Genomic DNA, 7174 nt, shown 5'->3' on the forward strand with positions numbered 1-7174 from the left:
ATGCCTCCAAGCCCACTACTTGGGCAATAGTACTGCAAACATTTTGAACTGTTTATCATTAATGTACTGATGTTTAAGCTATAGAAAGTCACTTGTTTCACCTTCCCATCTCTTCTCGTTCCAAAGTAATGAAGCAATCCATGGCATCCAGTAATGACGTCCGGTTGAAACAGCAGTCTGTGTTTGAATTTCTGACTGGGGAGTGTTGTGCGCCCAGGAACATTCATCGCCGGCGACGAGTCATGGATAGACTATTACGACCCGGAAATGGCGTCAGTCGATGGTGTACCGCCATACGTCCTCTCCTCCACTAAAAAATTCAAAGTTGTCCCATCTGCTGGCAAAGTGATGACATGCCTCATCCTACCTATAGTCCGGATCTTGCGCCCTGTTCCTTTTGGCTCTTCCCCTAACTTACAAGGGCCAACGCTACAGTTGTTACGGAGGTAGAAGCAGCAGTTCGGCAATTGTGTCGCCAGGAGACACCACAATTCTTTGCCGACAGCATGAAAACATTGTTTCGCGTTGACGCAAGTGTGTTGCCCGTAATGGGGACTATGTTAAAATGGTGCCACCATTTGTAGCTGAAATTGCAAACTTTCCACTGATAAGCTGTATCGGTGCTATCTATCAAACATAAATAAAGGCATTGCCTTGGAGACATTACATTCTGAATCATCCTCGTACTTCAGTAATTATCACACATCAAGGTCACTTCCTCTATTTTCTCTTTGTCTTTCAAACCTAACTTGACCAGATTTAGGAAATTAAAAAACTTTTCAACTTCGTTGTTAATGTTTGGCATCCCAAAACGTCCTTCATAGGTATAAACATGAAACCTTTTGTAACCTTCAAGGGATATAAAAGACAACATTATACTGATATGGAGAAACCACCATGAGGTGCGCTCAAGGGGGTTACGGGGGTAACTACAAAATTTTGAATAGCAGCTCCCACTGTGTGGTACCTCGTTTGAAAGGTAATCACGTGTAGAGTCGAATTTAGAAAACTACATGTCACTAGCGTGTCCCTATCCAACATGGCGGCCATCCGTAAAGTACGGTCGAAGTACGTTCCACGCATAACACTAAGGCCCGTCTCCTGGAGAAATCAAGGCAGATAGAAACATGACACCTTTTGTAACCTTGAAGGGACATAAAAGACAACATTATGCTGATAAGGAGAATCCCCAAGAGGGGAGCTAAGGGACTTAACGGGGGTAAGTACAAAAATTTAAATAGCAACCCCCTCCGTGTGTGTTGTACCTCGTTTGAAAGGTAATCACGTGTAGAGACCAGATTTTTAAACTACATATCGCTAGCGTGTCCCTGTCCAACATAGCGGCCATTTGTAAGTACGTTCCACGCATAACAGTAAGACCCGTCTTCTGAAGAAAACAAGGCAGATAGAAGCATGAACGCTTTTGTAACCTTGAAGGGACATAAAAGACAACATTATGCTGATAAGAAAAATCCCCATGAGGGTGGCCTGAAGGGATTACGAGGGGGTAACTACGCGTTCTTCGACCATACTTACGGATGGCAGCCATGATGGATAGGGACATGATAGTGACAAGCAGTTTCTAGAACGGTCTCTACACGTCATTAGCTTTCAAACGAGATACCACACGGTAGGGATTGCTATTTAAAATTTTATAGTTACCCCCGTAACTCCCTGAAGTCCCCCGCTTTGGGGATTATCCTTATCAGCAAAATGTTGTCTTATATTCCTTGAAGGTTACAAAAGGTTTCATGTTTCTATCTGCCTTGGTTTCACCAGGAGACGGGCCTTAATATTATTCGTGGAACGTACTGTATATATATATATATATATATATATATATATATATATATATATATATATATATATATATATATATAAGGAGATAGAGGGGGGGTTCATTTATTATGTAGCCAAAATCCACTAGTGAAATCCTACCATATGAATACAAGGCGAAAAACGCGTTGTTTTAGTTACGAGATGCCGAAATCGAGAAAATTATAACTGAGGTTGCCTAGCTAGAAAACTATGAGAGATATCAATGCGGTTAGAAAACTATTAGAGGAACTAGTACACTGTCTATCTAAATAAACTTGTTTCAGAGTGGGTTATAACCAGTGTTTCTTCCAGACATGTTTTAAGGGGTGCACTGTCCCCCCGGAGCTCTGAAGTGCTTCTTTCCCCCGGAGGAGACCAAAACAATGCGTCTATAATATAATAAATAGAATAGTACCAGCAGTATCCCCCGGAATACGAAGTGTGTCTCCCGGAACATAGTTTCTGAAAGAAACACTGGTTATAACGACGCACATGATTTTAGAGAGAGAGGTGGAAGAGCGGAACCTATACCGCAGCTCCCTCTATGAAAACCGTTGCGCCGATATGTCGTAACTCTGAAACATGTTTATTTAGATAGACAGTGTACTAGTTCCTCTAATAGGCCTATTTATTTCACCACCTTTGATATCTCTCATAGTTTTCTAGCTAGGCAGCCTCAAAGTTACAATTTTCTCGATTTCGGCATCTCGTAACTTTGAAGCAACGCGTTTTTCGCCTTATGTTCATATGGAATTTTTTTATTGTTTAGGTGTGAGGTTTCACCAGTGGATTTTAGCTACATAATAAATGAACACCCTATATATATAGGCACCTAAACAATAAAATGTCTGCCTATACCCGGACATATGTCTGCCTATTCCCGAAATAAATATCTGAAAATACCACAATTGATAGTGCTTCATTAAGTAGTTCTTGAGAGATTTCGTCTCCTGGACATATGTGTGTGTGTGTATGTATGTATGTATATAATATACTGTTCGTCCAGGAGACGAAATCTCTCAAGAACTACTTAATGAAGCACTATCAATTGTGGTATTTTCAGATATTTATTCATCGTAGTAAAATTATTTAATGGGAAAATTGAGAAGAAGTTCAGACATTCAAACTTAAATTTGACATTATGTGATAAGCTACTTTATATATATCTCTCACTTTTAATATATCTATATGCATATATAAATGAGTATAACGATGTTTGTTCATGAACTCCACCTAGGTTGCTGGAGGGACGGATTTGCGATGATGTTTGGTTCATTGTAGAACCATGGCGTAACCTATCATGCTACTTTGAATAAATGAGTATCCTAAAGGGGGAGTGAGAAGAGTTAAAAATTTATGCGAAAATGGAGTGTCTCACGATGCTTTCAGTTTTCGTTAAAATAATAGGACTCGTGACCTAGTGTTCCTGAAAATTCCCGTTTTAATGGAGGCCATATAAAGGGTGGGGCATAAGACACGCATGGGTTTGAATAATGTATAACTTTTTGTGTGTGTGGAAATGCATGCAATTATTCCTGTTCCAGATATGAAGTACATGGTTCGGAAATTTGAAAACACTGGTTGTGTGCTCGCGCAACATTCGTATTTCACAACTAGTTGTAACTCAACGAATTTCGGTACGAATAATTTTTATTTTTAGCTGGTCTATGGTGGCTGGATGGTTGACGTATAGAGTATACACATTCTTTGAGATATAACCAGTAGAAAAAATTGAGGGCTGTTAGGTCTAGGGAACGTGATGGCCAGATGAAATATTTGTACTTTAAAATCACACTCTTTCCAAAAAAATTGTGTCAGTAGTGCTTTGGTTTCATGTGCTGTGTGAGCAGTGGCTCCATCTTGGTGAAACTAGTGTGCAGGATTATTCGCTACGGCCGATCTTAAAAAATGCTGATCACTTGCGATACCACTTCCCGGTTACTGTTACGGCAACTTCAAAGAAATAAGGGCTAATGATCCGTTCTGAGGCTACACCACACTGTTCACTTTAGTGGATGCAAATCACAGTGACAAATGACCTTGAAGTTTTCTCGAGCCCGCACTCTAACAATGAGTAGGGTTATGAAAACTATAAAAATATAGTTAAACATGGGTAAATGTGCCAGTAGTTGGTCCTATAAGGGTGAATTCCATTTCGAAAAATTATTACATGTAGATTTTCTCATCACATCATCTCCACATTGCGTGAGTACAACGAATAAAGCTTAAAAGATGAATATATAACATGATTATGCGCGAAAGTAAACTATGAACTCGATTTTTAATATTTTTTGAAAATCACCTGTAAAAATCCAGTATCGGCCACCAGTTACCCAGAGGTCAGGCAGTATTCACCCCAGTAGTTAGCCGCATTCAATATCACGGATTTAAACGCAAATAAAGATGTGTATATATACAGGCTTAACCGGGATCCGCCCCAATTTTTTTTTTTCTTTTGGATCAGATTGCCTTTTTCAGGGCGTGATGATGACTCGATGTATGATGATAATGTAAAGTTTTAGGAAGTTCTGTTCAGCAGTTTGCGAGATATGGGGTGTGACATATATGTTACATTGGGCGGATATGATGTCATTTTATTTACTTAAATTCTCAATACATGGATTTTGAAAAGAATACTAGCGTTCACTCCTCGAAATTGCTAAACAGGAAAGATTATGAACTTAATTTAATATCCTGCAGATATAACCAAGATAATAGTTTACCTTAAAAAATGCATTACATATATTCTTGTACCAATAATAAACAAAACAAAAAAACCTCAACTATCTATAAAAAGCAACACATATCTTGAGCTTGTTTCCTGTGGTATGTAGTGAAGCAACCAGCACAAAGTCCAACATTGCATTTTACGCGCTCAGTCCTTACAACCAAGTTGCAGGTTTCTGATGCACAGCGTCGCCTTTTCTCATCAGGAATCGTGTCTACTAAATGATCAATCCTATCGTAACTTATTTCTGAATTTGCCTCTGAACCAAGAGCGCCTACAACATATCTCTGATATTTTGTAGCGGGTCAGATATGTTTGGCTTAGAACTCTACGAAACTCTAAATGAGAAATAGTACAACCAGATTTCCGCATCAGTTGCCACGCATTATGAACGCCCACATCAATCAGCCACGTGAAAATGCTCCACCACCATTTCTTTCCTCGCACCGAAATTAAATAATCTTCAATATTTCTGTCCATCCTGTCTGTACCACCCATGTACTTGTTGTATGCACAAACAACATTCGGTTGATTTACTGCCTTCCTTTTCTTCTCTTCTTTGCAGTATCTTTCAACTTTTCGCATCGGATTCACCATTCACACCATGGAAATTGGAGGCTACGGTTACAACAGCGTTGTCAACCCAACGGCAAATGATGATTCCGTCGCTTGAGGCTAATTCGCAGCTACCTCTTTCTAGCTTCTTCATCTCTTTTACTGTTTCCAAAGGGCAGTTTTTTGGTAGTCTGTTCTCGCGTAGAGTACCTGTCGCTCCGTAGCCGCGTTGCTCCAAATCAGTGAGAAGTGTCAGTCCCGTAAACAGATTATCAAAAAATATATTCAAAGGTAATTCCTTGGCATTTCGTGGAAGATCATCTACCATCAATACCAAAGGAGCAGCGCGCTTCCCATACAAGACTTCATAATCCCTGTTTCCTCGAGGATTTGTACCTTGATACATGTCAAAATCTACTAGATAACCACCTGGGGTATTGAGACACATCTTATAACCAAATCTTATTGGTTTGCTCCGTATGAATTGTTTGCAAGGATGGCGTCCAAAATAAGCTACCATACTTTCATCAAATGACAGATTTTGTTCTGGTACAAAATGTTTTCTAAATTGATTTCTAAGCAAGTCCATGAGAGGCCTCAGTTTCCATACTTTATCTGTTCGGTTAGGTTTTGTATTGTTTGCACAATGAATAACTTTACAAATGTCAAGAAATCTATTTCTTCTCATATTGCTTCTGACACCATAATGTTATAGACATCCCCCGCATCTTCTCAGTAACTTCTTTTGAAAGGAACGTGAACATAACCAGATAGTATTAGTATTGCAACAAACACTTTCATTTCTTCTTTCGTCACATTTAGGGCTGAGTAATTCAAAAATAAGACATACTTGTTTGTTTCTGTGATAAGAAAATCTAACACTTCATCTGTGAAAAATAACTCAAACATATCAACACACGATTCTCCTCTGAAATGAGAATAATCTGGCTCAGGAAACGGATTAGTCATTGCGCGAAGATCTTTTCTATTCCATGTGCATGAAGAACATCTCTTCCTTTTGTGCCTACTAGAAGTACCTGGAACGAAAGTATTCTCTTCGTTATGAACATCATCTCTGGCATTACCTTCACCTCCACAAAAAATATTCGAATTACCGGACAAAACCACTTCGACTTGAGCCTGAGATGCATGCCTTCTTACCTTCATGCAAGAATAATCCAATTATAATATCAGCCATTTCAATTCTTGTATTTTCCTCGAACTGAGGAAAAAAGATGAAGGGTTTATGGCTGGTCTGAATTCTCTCTCTAAAATTTAAAGGGCAAGCAGTCGTTGAATATTTGAAAACTAATCTTGAGAAGAAAGAAATGAATGTTGATCTAATTCTTGAAGAAATCGCAAATGCTAAAACATTTGTTGTTGCTGATTCCATTACGGAGGGAACAAAAACTAGAAAACTTCAAATTCAAACTGCTTCCACATCATTGGACGAAATCAACACAAATTTACAAGATGATCAAATTTAGCTGTGCCATAGTGAATACTGAAGTATCATCTGGTGTGTTAGAAAATATTGTTGCAGGGACATACGAAATACTCACTTCTGGTTTGTAGTACCTAGTGAGAAACATGAAGACAGAACAAGGAACCCGATCAACGAGAGCGAAGAAAACGAGAACATTAACTCAGATGAACCCAGATAGCAAAAATGACTTGCAACAAACTTGCATCAGATTTGCAATTCAAGCCTAGCAGACTTGTAATGTAAGTCTGCAAGTTTGATGCAAGTTTAATGCAAACTTCCTAGTTGACGCTCTTCGAACTTGCAGCACGCCTGCAGTGAAAGTGTATGGTAAGTTTGCAAAGCAAGGTTCTGCAAGGGATTTACTTGCACAGCAAGCCTACTGCAAGTTTCCACTTGCACTGCAAGTGCACAGCAAGTTAGTGCAGGTTTGACGCAAGTCTGTGCAAGGATACCACTTGCACTGCAAGTCTACAGCAAGTTTGTAGTAAGTCTTCTGCAAGTGTATACTTGCATTGCAAATCTACAGCAGGTCTTCAGCAAGTGAGTGTAGTAAGTCTTCTGCAGGTATATACTTGCATTGCATTGCA

The sequence above is a fragment of the Thermobia domestica genome, chromosome 14, assembly GCF_964235325.1.
Source record: "Thermobia domestica chromosome 14, izTheDome1.hap1.1, whole genome shotgun sequence".
Lineage (NCBI taxonomy): Eukaryota > Metazoa > Arthropoda > Insecta > Zygentoma > Lepismatidae > Thermobia > Thermobia domestica.